The sequence below is a fragment of the Eubalaena glacialis genome, chromosome 5 (assembly GCF_028564815.1).
Source record: "Eubalaena glacialis isolate mEubGla1 chromosome 5, mEubGla1.1.hap2.+ XY, whole genome shotgun sequence".
NCBI lineage: Eukaryota > Metazoa > Chordata > Mammalia > Artiodactyla > Balaenidae > Eubalaena > Eubalaena glacialis.
Genome location: NC_083720.1, coordinates 70,222,049 through 70,237,109, shown reverse-complemented (window position 1 = coordinate 70,237,109; position 15,061 = coordinate 70,222,049). Strand labels below are relative to the sequence as shown.

At 34.5% G+C, this 15,061-nt stretch overlaps 1 protein-coding gene and 1 pseudogene across 1 annotated transcript in view; both read left to right on the top strand.

Annotated features, from left to right (window-relative positions):
* Positions 1–15,061, top strand: part of KCTD8 (potassium channel tetramerization domain containing 8) — a 276,658-nt gene that overhangs the window by 46,406 nt on the left and 215,191 nt on the right. The gene's annotated exons all lie outside the window — the stretch shown is intronic.
* LOC133092473 (enhancer of rudimentary homolog) lies at positions 3,605–3,993 on the top strand (annotated as a pseudogene).

The window sequence follows — 15,061 nt, the reverse complement described above, 5'->3', positions numbered from 1 at the left end:
AAAAACTAGTTTTTCAATATGCTCTAAGAAAAGTGGAGTGCATGATCAAATAATGGTGAGATTAACAGAATGTTAGTCTACATTTTATGTACCGTTCTTGGAGACCTAGTGCCCCTTAAGATATTAAAGTCATTCAAAAGTCCTTTGTGAAATATATTGAACCTAACCTTAAGTTCCCCAAATGTGTTAGATGTCGGAAACTCTTAATTATGTTAACACAGTACTTTGTACAACTGTCTTGGGAAATGACAAATCAGGGCATCACAACATATATACTATTGTCCCTTTTCATTAGGAATATGGAAAGATTAATTTACGTTTGTATGTTAATTTACGTTTATCAGTTTTCTCAACTGTAAAATAAGAATAATAATTACAGTTGTAGCATAAAAATGATTGAGACTATTTAAGTAAGATAAAACAGGCAAAGAGTATGACCCAGTATTGGACCATAAAAAGTATTCAATGCATGTATATCATTAATGTGATTTAGTCTTATATTTAGTCAATATTTGTCACTAGGCATTAATCCAGAGTGATGTTGAGATCCATCAAACAAGAGGACCATACTTATGAGGTTGAACACAGTTTCTATATAATTCACAGAATAAAGAGAACATACTTTTTATTCTCAGAGTATTTAAGTATTTTAGCTTTTTACAGCAATATCTCAAGAAAAAAGATTATATTAGAATCTATATAATATGTATAATAATGGAGGAAATTATGCAATATATTTTAGGGAGAGTTTTTTGGAGGATGAGTAAAATTAAGAAGGTTCTTCATTCAGAATACTAGTCATTGTACTGTTAAGAAGTTAAGTGAAGCCCCTGGAGCAATTGAAAAACATAAGGCTGAGAGAACTTGTAATAAAAGCCTCGGAATGCTGTGCTTTGGATTTTTGTGTGTTTTCTCCTTTTGTCCTTTATGTCAGGTATTTAGCTGCCAATTTCTTTTTTTCTGTTTCCTAGGTACTCTATTCTATCACTTATTTCAACCCTTGCTCTTTTAAAATATACTATAAATTGGAAAGCTGATAATGAGAGTCATTCAATTCTTTCCAAAATAATAAAGATGGCTGAAAGCTTTTTTTTCTTCTGCAGATTTTTGAGTATATTTTTCTACATGGTTGAAATTGCTAGCTTCATAATCTCTACTAAGTTGGTAAAATGTTACTGTATTGTGTCCCCTAAAATGATTATTTTTGTGTAAGCTAAAGATAAGCACCCAGCTACCACTTCACTATTATTTCTCAGTTTCTGAATGTCCCTCTTACCCCATCAGTTCCTTATAATCTCTCCAAGTGGGTGCTCACTACCACCATGCCTCTTACAGCTAGACCACTTGAGTCACCAGCTTGTCCTCCTGCCCATTAGAGGATATGGACTGCTCTGCCAGCACAACTTTATACTGTATGACAGTTCTGTCTTGGAAGAGCTGCAGACTATGCTTGGGGTCTCCCTTGGATATTTAAAAATGTCACTTTCTTCTTTGTCAATCATTTCACTCAGAAGAATCATAATTCTAAAAGAATGGTTAGAAATTTTCCATTCAGGTCTTTCTAAATTCAAAAATCTTCACACTCATTTCTTAACCATTAAATATATTAAATTTTGTCTGGCTGTTTGTGGATATGTCATTTGAGGGAATTATTATTTATTTATTTTTTGTCAATAAAGAATTCTAGTTAAATGAAGGATATACACCAGGTATATATTATCAATTTTCAAAGGGCTCATAGAACAAGAATGTATGGCACTAATACAAGTTTGCTACAGAAATTTCTTTTTTGTTTAATAAATGTTTAGGCATCATTTGGTGAGTCCAGGTCATAATTTTAACAACACTTTACTATTATATTTAGAAATATGGATTAGTATTTAATAATCTGCCAAGTAAAATCATTTGTCCTTGCTAGTACTTTACATACACTGTTTCATTTAATCTTTCATTGGCCATAGGAATTTGGCTTTATTATCTCATGTATTGCATATAATGAAGCCAAGGTTCAAGGATTTAACTTGTTCTTCCCAGTGGATAGATGACAGGGCTGGGATTTCATCTCACAGTCACCTGAAACCTCAGAGTAAATGTTTCCTACTCTACCATACTGCTTCTAATGACACAGGGTAAAAGAAAAATCAGAGAAGAGGTGAGACCAGATTAACTCTTGAAGTATGAGAATTTGGTAGGCAGTGTGAGAAAGTAGGTAACAAACTAGAAAGCTTAAAATTGTTAGAGTAGGTGGTAAATAATTATTGAAGGATTTGATCCAGGGTGATGGAATGCCATGGTGAAAATAATGAATTAAAAAAAAATTAATGTGATGTCTATGTCAGGGTAACTAGAAAGAGGTAGTGTTTGAACATTAAAATGAATTAGGAGTTTATTGTAGTAATTGAGACGAGAATGATGAAAACCTTGCCTAAGTTAATAAAAGAGGAGATTTTGGAAGGCAGTGTCTTTAGAACTTATTTGGGGATGAAAGAGATGAAAGAGAAAATGAAGATGCTGAAATTTGTGTTTTAAATAATTGAAAGAATTTTGATAATATTGATTGAAGTAAGGAAACAATGTAAAGCAGTACTTTGCTGAGGAAGAAAAAGTAATGTATTTAGAGAATTGTGGGTTGATGGTTGGACAATACAGTGGAATCTCTAGTGGACTATTAGATGGAACTGAACTCAAGTGTTGGCTGAGGATTAAGAAGACAAATTTGATAGTCTTCTATATGCATTTAACATCCAAGATTTGTGTTCTCATATTTATTTAGTTGTTATGCTTAATTCAAACATTTAAATACCCAACTTGAGCTCTTAAAATTAACCTGAGAACAGAAACATTTGTAAATACAATATGTAAATTTGAAGATAAAAATAATGTGACAAGAAGCACAGATGGGATGCACTTGAATCACTTGAATTTTTTTCAAAAATTTTACTTCAACTTTTTTTCTTTTTGGTCAAATCTGTCATTCCCATAGATATTTATTCTCCTAAATCCTTTTCTTACATTTGATATTTTATAGATCATGTTTGAGTTAAGTAAAGAGAAGAGCCATATCTTTCAGTGCATAAAATTATACTTTGAAGTTAACTATCCAGACTATATTTTGGTCTTGAAAGATATCCAGTATATCCTTTGCATGCTATGCTGACTACCAAATATTTGTCCATTTTCTGTCTTAACCTCAGAACTGATATCCACTGTATTTTCACCTCCTCATCCTTGGATGCTATCCCAGTGTGGGGAGAGGAAGAGGGTATCCAGAATATAATGAAGAAAGCAGAAATGTCTCAATCTAGAGGAGACGTATTATATTTTTCTATTGACTATAACTTTACAAAGAAGTGCAAAATATAAGTTGATCTCAAAGAAAGCAGGGCTGCCAAAATATCATGCTAATCTTCTAGCGCAACCACCCATTTCTTCTACTCTTGTTTAGTTCCCTCTAAAACTTTTTAGAAGAATGGCTCAGAGTATAAAGATACTTTTTGGAATGAGAAGAACTGTACTATTGGTTGTTCTCTGGAGGAACTGGGCAAGCTCTTCAAAATACTCATAACTAGGTGCAGCGGCTGAGTCAGGAGTGGCTGCAGAGAGTTTGGTGCGATGTCTCCCACCATTTTGCTGGTACAGCCTACCAAGAGGCCAGAAGGCAGAACTTATGCTGACTATGAATCTGTGAATGAATGCATGGAAGGTGTTTGTAAAATGTATGAAGAACATCTGAAGAGAATGAATCCCAACAGACCCTCTATCACATATGATATGAGTCAGTTGTTTGATTTTATTGATGACCTGGCAGACCTCAGCTGCCTTGTTTACTGAGCTGATACCCAGACATACCAGCCTTATAACAAAGACTGGATTAAAGAGAAAATCCAGGTGTTCCTTTGTCAACAGGCCCAACAGGCCAGGAAAGAGTTGAGTTTGGAAGCATTAGGGGGACAGGGGTGGGCTTGGAACACAGCTGTGTACAGTGTGCTGTAGTGGAAGTTTTGTATTATAGTAATCCTGTTTCCATTTTGGTGCACTCCAGCCAGGATTGAATGTATTAGATGAAATGTGAGGATCTTGTCCAATCTGAAACCACCTTTCCCCCCAGCCCCCTCCTTTTTTTTTTTACTTAAACATTTTTATGATGATTTAGATGGAAGTTGGTTTTTGTCAGTTAATGTTGGTTCCAATCCTTCAAACTGTTCCTATCTGCTTTATAACATTCACTGTACTAACCCTTCTTCACATTGGGGTGGGGGGTGGTGACGTGGTTTAGTTATGTCCTCAAGACAAAGTCTTAGTGAAAAACAAATAAATGTTCTTTAGCTAAAAAAAATACTCATAACTAGAGGGATGATTGGTTAATTCATCTCCAAGTTAACATTGACCACCATTAAGAAACTTTTTGGTTTTTAGGTTGGGTTGAGAGAATGGATAATACTTTTTTCTTGCTATGTGGGGCTATTTGAGTAGAGTTCCAGAGACAAAACAAGAAAATTAGAAGAGTGCCACTAATTATGACCATGCCCTATTCTACTCTTGCTTGATTTTAACGACCTGGCTAATCAGATCTTTTACCTTTAATAGGAGCACATTTTGCAATTAGTTTTTGACCTAAGACCATGTGTGAGTGTTTTAAATCCTTTTTCTGCTATTGTTTTGGTTGGAACAAAAGCTGGTAAATATGATCATTAATATTAGATCCTAGAAGGCAGAAATTCAGACCTAAATTAGGAAGCTCATGAAATTTAAATTTTGAAAAATAAAATTGCGGTTATTTACTTTGAACTGTACTTTCTTTAGGCTTTTCAAAGCAGCTTTGTCCTAAGCAACCCAAAATATTTTACTTCAAACCTTGCCACATGAAGGTGAACTGTGATTATTATGAAACAAGAGAGGCATTTAGCACCTGACCTAAATTCTTCTTACTTGTTTAAAGTGAGATTGCTTGACAAGCTTCATTACTTTTATGTGACTTCAAACATGAAATTAAACATAAAATGATAGAATCTTGAATGAGTGTGAGTTAGGAGATTTCTTGAAATGCAAAATATGAGGATTTTATGAATCAGCTTCCCAATTTCTCTCTCTCACTACTGCCCTGCTTGTCTGTCAAACAGTCCAGCTCTTGAGGTCAGTCTATTTCCTCTTCTGGATTCTATCTCCTTAGACCTAAGGCAAAACTTAGATCATACTCAAGGGCATGCTGATGATCCAGGAGAAACTCTATACAGGTTTACACAATTAGTACCTCATTAAAGAATGATGTATAGACTATAATATAGAAATGTAAAATGTCATAATTATTTGTCCTCTTGGCAAGGGCAGGCTCATGTAGATACTGCTGGTGTCACTAGGCAACATTTCCTTCATTGGTATTTAAACGTTTTTCTACTTATGACTTTTATATATAGAGGTAGGAACAAGACATGAAATATAATAACACGGCAAGGAATTTAATGTCTGGATTTAAGGGCAGTTGTATATTAGGAAAAACACACTTTATTTATGGCCTTCTAGGAAACAATTTCAATATATGACATTTCAGAGATGACCATTTCTTTGCGAAATGCAGATATCTTCTATTGAATTGGAAACTACACATTTTTCAACATCAACAAAATGATTTCTATTTTAGAGATTAATCAATTGAACCTATAAAGATATTGAATCTATGAGATGGGAATGGATCCTCCTTTTTGTAACGACCGAATCCAGTGCAATATGGAGGGCAAGCAGCTCTCTTGAAGGAATACAAAGCAAATTATGAATAAAAAATTCAGTACAAAAGTGAATGTATCTTTCACATGAGAAAATAAATTGCAACAAATTGCACATTTAAAAAGATGACAAATGCTGAAAACATCCCAAAATCCGAAGTGAGAGAGTGGCATGGACATTGGTGGTTACACTACCAAATGTAAAATAGATAGCTAGTGGGAAGCAGCCACATAGCACAGGGAGATCAGCTTGGTGCTTTGTGACCACCTAGAGGGGTGGGATAGGGAGGGTGAGAGGGAGACGCAAGAGGAAGGAGATATGGGGATGTATGTATATGTATAGCTGATTCACTTTGTTATAAAGCAGAAACTAACACACCATTGTAAAGTAATTATACTCCAATAAAGATGTTAAAAAATTGTTAATTGTTTACAAAAGTTACTTTTTTGTTAACATTTTATGGCTGCATACTCTTAGTGTCTGTTATGGGCTGAATTGTGTTCCCCCAAAATTAGTGTGTTGAGACCCTCACCCCTAGTATCTCAGAATGAAGATAGGGCCTTCGAGTTAAAATGAGGCCTTTAGGGTGGACCCTAATCAAATCTGATTGGTATCCTTTGAAGAAGAGGAGATCAGGACACACAAAGGGACACCAGGAATGTGTGCTCACAGAGAAAGGACCATGTGAAGACTCAGTCACAAGGTTGCCATCTGCAAGGCAAGGAGGGAGGCCCAAGGAAACACCAAACCTGCTGACACCTTGATTTTGGACTTCCAGCCTCTAGAACCACAAGAAGATAAATTTCTTTTGTTTAATCCACCCAGTCTGTGATATTTACTGTAGCAGCCCTAGCAAACTAATAGAATGCCTCTACCTTCTACCTACTAAAAGGGTTTTGTAATATTTTCTATAGGAAAAATGAGAGAAAATTCAGCTTTTCCTCTTGTGTGACTGAAATTGAAATATATTTTTTTATCATTGAGATGCATAAACCATGTGACTTTACACACAGATGTACTCACATTATGATCAGCAAACAGAGTAATTCTGATAAATTCTATTTTGCTCAACTCGAAACCTGCCAAAATATGCTTTTATGCTTGCATATGCTCATTGTTGAGTATCTTGACAAGAGATATCTTCCGTTTTAACTGTGTGTTGATAAATTTTCCATTTTCATTTTTACATTAAAATGTTTGATAAGTGAAAGAATTTCTCACAGATTAGCTTCTGGCTCCATTCATTGACAATCTTGTTTCTTCTTCACTGACCACATACTTTTAATAGTGGGTGGCAAAGGACACAATTATATCATGATATAATCTTCAGTCTATGCCTTTGTGTTTCAAAGCTGAGTAAGTTGTGCTGGTGGACAGTAGAAGTGTTCTTAGAAGCCATTTGTACTCTGGAATGGGTAATATTATGGAAGCTACTTAAAATTTCAGTATATCAGACAACATGCATTCCTAATTCAAATTCCCCTTAGCCAGATTCCTGAAGTGCTCACAAACACTTCAGTGTGACAGAAATCAACATAGGAAAAGACAGCAATTAGAATCAATTGCAGTTAAAATATCTTTTGCAAATTTTATGAAGATCTAAGTGTAGATCCATTGCTAGGGTTCCTCCTGGGGCCTGGGAGGGATCCTTGAAGCTTAAGCTTTAGTAGCTTCTGGGTAAGCTGGCTTCTGTGACTCAAGAGTTTTGCTTAAATTCACACAGTGGTTAATGGTGGCACTACTGAGGTCTCTTTCTCTATGTAGTTTTCTTTTTCTTTTCTAAAGCATGGATTTATGCATTTTTATTCTTTCTAATATATTTAAATGTCATACGATAATTTCAATTAAATAGTAATTAAATACTGATATTCTGTTAGGGATTCTAATGCCAAGAGGAAGTAGAGTCTTGGAATATTTGCATTAATAGATTATTGTTTATATTCATTACTCTGTTGAGCTAAGGTCTGTGCTTAAAAGAGAAAATAAGCATTTGAGGTTGACAGGCTTAAATTCAGAGATACTAAAATGAAAAATCAGATAGCAGCATGACTAAAGTCTAAGAAGTTAAAAATGTAACTCCCTGAATTAGCCTTTATTTTGTTGTTGTTCTCTGGTTAAATCTTTCTCACTGTATATTCAAGTGCCAGGTGTACTTTACCTTTGTAAACTCAATTTTTGACCTAGAAAATAGATTTTCATTCAAAAATTTAGGATTTTTTTTGTAATTTGAGAGCTTGATATAACTAAGGGAATCTTTGTTGGATTACCTTATGCTTCATCATATATTTCAGTTTGTGGAAATTCATGGTCCTTTGTATAAAATTATTTTGGGAGAGCTATGCTGCTCCTGGCAGTGTAAAAAACAGATTCATTTATTCAATACCATAATAATGTTGCAGCTTCTGGGGGGAGCAGTGTAGGTATTTTGAGGCTTAGAGAGAATATTAAGGAAATGGCAATAAGAGGGGATGCCTAAATAGAGTAGTAACTGCTGCCATTAGTTAAGATTTAGTGTGTACTGTGTCCTGTGTTAAATGTTTTACATGTATTAACTCATTTACTCCTTAACATAACTGCAACATAAGCAATATTTCCTTCTCATTTGATAGATGAGGAGATCAAGGCTCAGAGAGGTAAAGTAACTTGCACAAATGTGGCTTATACCCACAGGATTCTGACTTGAAAGCCCAAATACCTAACCTTTGGCCTATACTGCCCCACTTTCTTTGGCAGTGAGTCAGTGACAGCTGTAAGAAGATGCACACAAGTGGAACACACTGAAAAAAACAAGGATGAAAACTTCAGTCATTCTAGAGAGTTCTAAAGGATTCTTGCTTCTGATATGGTGATTAGAGGAAAAGTACTGAAAGTGTGAATTGTAAAGTCTTGTTTGAAAGCACTCAGCACCGTAAGTCTGCAGCATTTATTTATCATACCAAACTGCATCTTAAGAAACTCATGATCAAAACAAAATCATGAAATTTATCCATATTGAACTGAAACGAAATAGCCGTATAGTGAATTCCCATGAGATTGATTGAGCTTGCAGAATTGAAGGTGCTAAAAGAGCTGCTTTTTAAATCTTTTTTTTGAAGTATAGTTGATATACAATATTATTTTAGTTTCAGGTGTACAGCATAGAGATTCGGTATTTTTATATATTATACTCCATATAAAGTCATTACAGAACAATGGCTATAATTCCCTGTGCTGTACAAGGATAAAAATATATCCTTGTTTTTTATCTATTTTATGCATAGTAGTTTCTATCTCCTGATCCCCTACTCCTATTTTGCCCCTTCTTCTTCCCTCTCCCCTCTGGTAAGCACTAGTTTGTTATGTATATCTGTGAGTCTGTTTCTGTTTTGCTATGTACATTCATATGCTTTATTTTTCAGATTACACATATAAGTGATATCATACGGTATTTGTCTTTCTCTGACTTATTTCACTAAGCATAACATTCTCAAGGTCCATCCACATTGCTGCAAATGGCAGAATTTCATTCTTTTTTATGGCTAATATTCCATTGTATATATATACCACATCTTTTTTATCCATTTGTCTGATGGGTTGCTTCCATGTCTTGGCTATTGTACATAGTGCTGCTATGGACATTGGGGTACATGTATATTTTTGAATTAGTGTTTTTGTTCTTTCTGGATGTATACCCAGCAGTGGAATTCCTGGATCATATGGTAGTTCTATTTTTAATTTTTTGAGGGACCTCCATACTGTTTTCCACAGTGGCTGCACTAATTTACAATCCCACCAACAGTGCACTAGGGTTCTCTTTTCTCTACATATTCACCAACATTTGTTATTTGTGGACTTTTTGGTGATAGCCATTTTGACAGGTGTGAGGTGATATCTTATTGTGGTTTTGATTTGCATTTCTCTAATAATTAGCAATGTGAGCATTTTCTCATGTGCCTGTTAGCCATCTGTTTGTCTTCTTTGGAAAAATGTCTATTTAGGTCTCTGTCAAATTTTTAATCAGTTTATTTGTTTTTTATTGTTGAGTTGTATGAGCTGTTTATATATTTTGGATAGTAAATATTATAGTATTATACATTTGGATAGTAAATAGATCACTTGCAAATATTTTCCATAGGTTGTCCTTTCATTTTGTCTATGGTTTCCTTTGCTGTGCAAAATCTTTTAAGTTTAATTAGGTCCCATTTGTTTATTTTTACTTTTATTTCTTTTGTCCTAGGAGACAGATCCAAAAAAAAATTCCTATGATTTATATCAAAGAGTGTTCTGCGCATGTTCTCTTCTAAGAGTTTTATGGTTTCAGGTGTTACATTTAGGTCTTTAAACAATTTTGAGTTTATTTTTGTACATGGTGTGAGGAAATGTTCTAATCTCATTCTTTTGCATTCTCTGTCTTTTATCCATTGTATATTCTTGCCTCCTTTGTCATAGATTAATTGACCATCAGTGTGTGGGTTTATTTCCGGGCTTTCTAGCCTGTTCCTTTCATCTATGTGTATGTTTTTGTGCCAGTACCATTCTGTTTTATTACTGTAGCTTTGTAGTAGAGTCTGCAGTCAGGGAGCTTGGTACCTCCAGCTTTGTTTTTCCTCAAGATTGCTTTGGCAATTTGGGGTTTTTTATGGTTCCATATAAATTTTAGGATTGTTCTTATTCTGCGGAAAATGTCGTGGGTGTTTTGATAGGGATTGCATTAAATATATAGACTGCTTTGGGTAGTATGAACATTTAAACGTTAATTATTCCAATCCAAGAACATGAGATATCTTCCCTTTCTTTTCATCATCTTCAATACCTTTCATCAGTGTTTTACAGCTTTCAGAGAATAGGTCTTTCACCTCCTTGGTTAAGTTTATTCCCAAATATTTTTTTGGATACAATTTTTAAAAAGTTTTTTTTTTTACTTTTGCTTTCTTATATTTCATTATTAGTGTATAGATATGCAAGAGATTTCTATATATTAATGTTGTATCCTGCTGCCCTGTTGAAATCATTTAATAGTTCTACTAGTTTTGTGTGGAGACTTAGGGTTCTCTATATAGAGTATCATGTCATCTACAAATAGTGACTGTTTTAATTTTTACCTTCCAAATTGGATACATTATTTTCTTTTTCTTGTCTGATTACTGTGGCTAGGACTTCCAATACTATTATATATTAAAAAGAAGTGGAGAGAGGAGCAGACATCCTTGTCTTGTTCCTGATTTTAGAGGAAAGGCTTTCAGCTTTCACCATTGAGTATGATGTTAGCTGTGGGTATGTCATAAATGACTTTATTATTTTACAGTGTGTTCCCCTTTCATGCCAACTTTGATGAGAGTTTTTATCATAGATGGATATTGAATTTTGTCCATTGCTTTTCCTGTATCTATTGGTATGATCATGTGGTTTTTATCTTTTTTGTTGTTGTTGTTTATGTGGTGTATCACACTGATTGATTTGCAAATATTCAACCATCCTTGTGTCCCTGGAATAAATCCCACTTGATCATGGTGTATTATCCTTCTCATATACTGTTGAGTTCAGTTTGCTAATATTTTGTTGAGAATTTTTACAACTATATTTATCAAGATATTGGCCTGAAATTTTCTTTTTTTGTGGTGTCTTTGTCTGGTTTTGGTATCAGGGTAATGGTGGCCTTGTAAAATGAATTTGGGAGTGTTCTGTCCACTTCAATTTTTTGGAAATATTTTGAGAAGGATAGGTATTTTTTCTTCTTTATATTTTTGGTAGAATTTCTATGTGAAACTGGCTGGTCCTGCACTTTTGTTTGCTGGAAGTTTTTTTAATTATAAATTCAATTTTACTTCTAGTGATCGGTCTGTTCAAATTGTCTGTTTCTTCCTGATTCAGTCTTGGCATGTTGTATGTTTCTATAAATTTGTCCATTTCTTCTAGATTGTCCAATTTGTTCACATATAACTATCTCTAGTATTCTTTCTTATTAATTTTTGTATCTCTCTTGCATCAGTTGTTGTTTCTCTTTTTTCATTTATTTTGTTTAGTGGGTCCTCTATCTTTTCTTCATTATAAACCTAGCTAAAGGTTTTGTATACCTTTTCAAAGAACCAGCTCTTGGTTTCACTGAATTTTTTTTTTTTTTGTCTGTATTATTTCCTCTTTGATCTCTATTGTTCCTGTTTTTCTGCTGACTTTGGGCTTTGTTTGTTCTGTTTCTAGTTCTTTTAGTTGGTAGCTTAGGTTGTTTTTTTTTTGAGATTTTTATTGTTTCTTGAGGAAGGTCTATATCACTTTAAACTTCCTTCCTAGAACTGCTTTTGCTGCATCCCATAGATTTTGGTGTGTTGTGTTTCCATTTTCATTTGTCTTAAGGTATTTTCTGATTTCCTCTTTGACTTCTTTATTGACCCATTGGTTTTTAAGTAGCATGTTTAGTCTCTATGTGTTTGTGCTTCTCCCACTTTTCTTTCTGTAATTGATTTGTAGTTTCATACCTTTGTGGTTGAAAGAAATGCTTGTCATGATTTCTGTCCTCTTAAATTTGTTGAGACTTGTTTTGTGCCCTAGCATGTGATCTGTCCTGGAGAATGTTCCATGTGCACCTGAAAATAACGTGGATTTGGCTGTTTTTGAATGGAATGTCCTCTAGATCTCTTTTAAGTCCTACTGGTCTATTGTGTCATTTAAGATACTGTTGCCTTATTGATTTTCTGTCTGGATGATCTGTCTGTTGATGTCAGTGATGCATTAAAGCCCCATACTATTATTGTGTTATTGTCAGTTTCTCCCTTTATGTCTGTTAATATTTGCTTTCTATATTTAGGTGCTCCTGTATTGGGTGCGTATATGTTAATGAGTATAATGTCCTCTTCTTGTACTGTTTCCTTTATCATTATGTAATGCCCTTCTTTGTCTTTGTTATAACCTTTGTTTTAAAGTCTTTTTTTTTTTGTCTGATATGAGTATTGCTACCCCCGCTTTATTGTTGTTCCCATTTGCATGAAATATCTTCTTCCATCCTCTCACTTTCAATCTATGTGTATCTTTAGCTCTGAAGTGAGTTTCTTGTAGGCAGCAAATAGATAGGTCTTATTTTTTTAACCAATCAGCCACTCTGTGTCTTTTGATCAGAGCATTTAGCTTATTAGCATTTAAAGTAATTATTGATAGGTAGGTACTTATTTCCATTTTATTAATTGTTTTCCAGTTGTTTTTGTAGTTATTCTCTGTTCATTTCTTCTTTTTATTTTTATATTTCTTTCTTTGTGTTTTGATGAGTTTCTTTAGTAGTATGCTTGTGTTCCTTTCTTTTTAGTTTTTGTGTATCTATTCTAGATTTTTTATATGTCATTACCATGGAGTTCATATATGTTGACCTATAACTATATCTTCTTGTTTTAAACTGGTAGTCATTTAAGTTCAAATACAGTCTAAAAGTTCTATATTTATTGCTCGCCTCCCCCACCTTTTGTGTTTTTGACATCCTATTTTACATATACATGTTTATCCCTTAACTGTTTATTGTGATTATAGTTGCTTTTACAATTTTTGTCTTTTAATCTTTGTTCTAGCTTATTTAAGTGTTTGATCCTTAGCCCTTACAATATATTTGCATTTTCTAGTGGGATTTTACCTTTCTTATAGATGCTTACTTCTTTTGCACTTAGAGAATACCTTTTAATATTTCTTTTAGGTGTGGTTTAGTATTGATGAACTCTTGGTTTTTGCTTGTTTGAGAAGTTCTTTATCTCTCCTTTGAATCTAAGTGATAATCTTGTTGGGTAGAATACCTTAGGTTGCATATTTTTCCCTTTCAGCCCTTTGAATATATCTTTCCACCTCTTCTGGCCTGCAAAGTTTCTGTTGGGTAGAATACCTTAGGTTGCATATTTTTCCTTTTCAGCCCTTTGAATATATCTTTCCATCCCTTCTGGCTTGCAAAGTTTCTGCACAAAAATCAGCTGATAGCTTTATGGAGATTCTCTCATACATGACTCTTTGTTTTTCTTTTGCTGCCTTTAGAATTCTCTCTTTATCTTTAAATTTTGCTATTTTAATTATGATATGTCTTGGTGTGGGTCTGTTTGGGTTCATCTTGTTTGGGACACTCTGTGCTTCCTGTACGTGGATATCTGTTTCCTTCTTTAGGTTTTGGAAGTTTTCAGCCATAATTTTATCAAATACAATTTCAAGCCCCTTATCCCTCTCCTCTCCTTCTGGAACTCCTATCATGCAGATGTTGGTATGCTTGATGTTATCCCCCAAATATCTTAAGTTGTTTTCATTTAAAAAAAAAAGTTTTCTTTTTGCTCTTCTAATTGAGTGATTTTTTCATTATTCTATCTTCCAGATCACTTATGTGTTCTTTGGTATCACTTGGTCTGCTATTCATTCCTTCTAGTGTGTTTTTTATGTCAGTTATTGAATCTTCATTTCTGATTGGGTTTCTTTTATATTTTCTTGTCCCTTGTTAAAATTCTCACTCACTGTGTTCATCTATTCTTTTCCCAATTCAGTTAGCACTCTTATTTACTAATGTTTTGAATTTTTTATCTGGTAAATTGTTTATCTGTTTCATTATTTTTTCAGGGGTTTTCCCTTGCTCTTTCAGTTGAGACCAGTTCTTCTGCTTTCTCAGTTTGCTTAATGTCTCTATCTCTATGAATTTCGGTGAAACAATTACCTATTGCAGTATTGAAGTGATGTCCTTATGTGCAAGCATTCCTGCATGGACCATGTGTGCTCAGTGCTTTTGGTTGGAGGGCCCAATTTGAAATGGAAGCAAGTCACTTCTTTCCTCAGGGTATGCTAGCAGTTATCACCTTAGTAGGAAGTGGACTGGAAATGGAGGGGCTAGGGCTGGAGCCAGGTGTGAGGCAGGGCTTCCCCTCTGCTCATTGGTCATCACTGCTCTTTTGGGGGTGGGGTCAGATCCCAAGTTGCTGGGGCAGAGGTCCTGAGGATTGGGTCTGTGCTGGCTCTGTTCCTTTTAAATGTGTGCTTTCCCCTCCCCTCCACAATGACCCTAGCCCCAGAGGGGAGCAGTGCTGAAGCAAGAAGGGTACATGCAGGCTAAAAGAGCTGCTTTTTGATGTCTGTTTTTTTCTCCTCTTCTCTCCAGTCTGAGCATAATAACAGCATTCTAGAGAAGATGGAAACTAGGAGACAGGAATATCATGGTTTTTGCCTGACATCACTATCTCACTGAAGCAGTGGGAAAGTAGGTGAAATTCTATACTTCAAACACTAAACATTTGCTATGGGGAGGCAATACAGGCCATTATTTTACAGAGGAATTTTGAAGGACTTTTACAGAGACTTATTATCAGAAATTAAATATGACTGAGCCTGCTTTCTCCTAGTAATAAAATAATGCAGATTT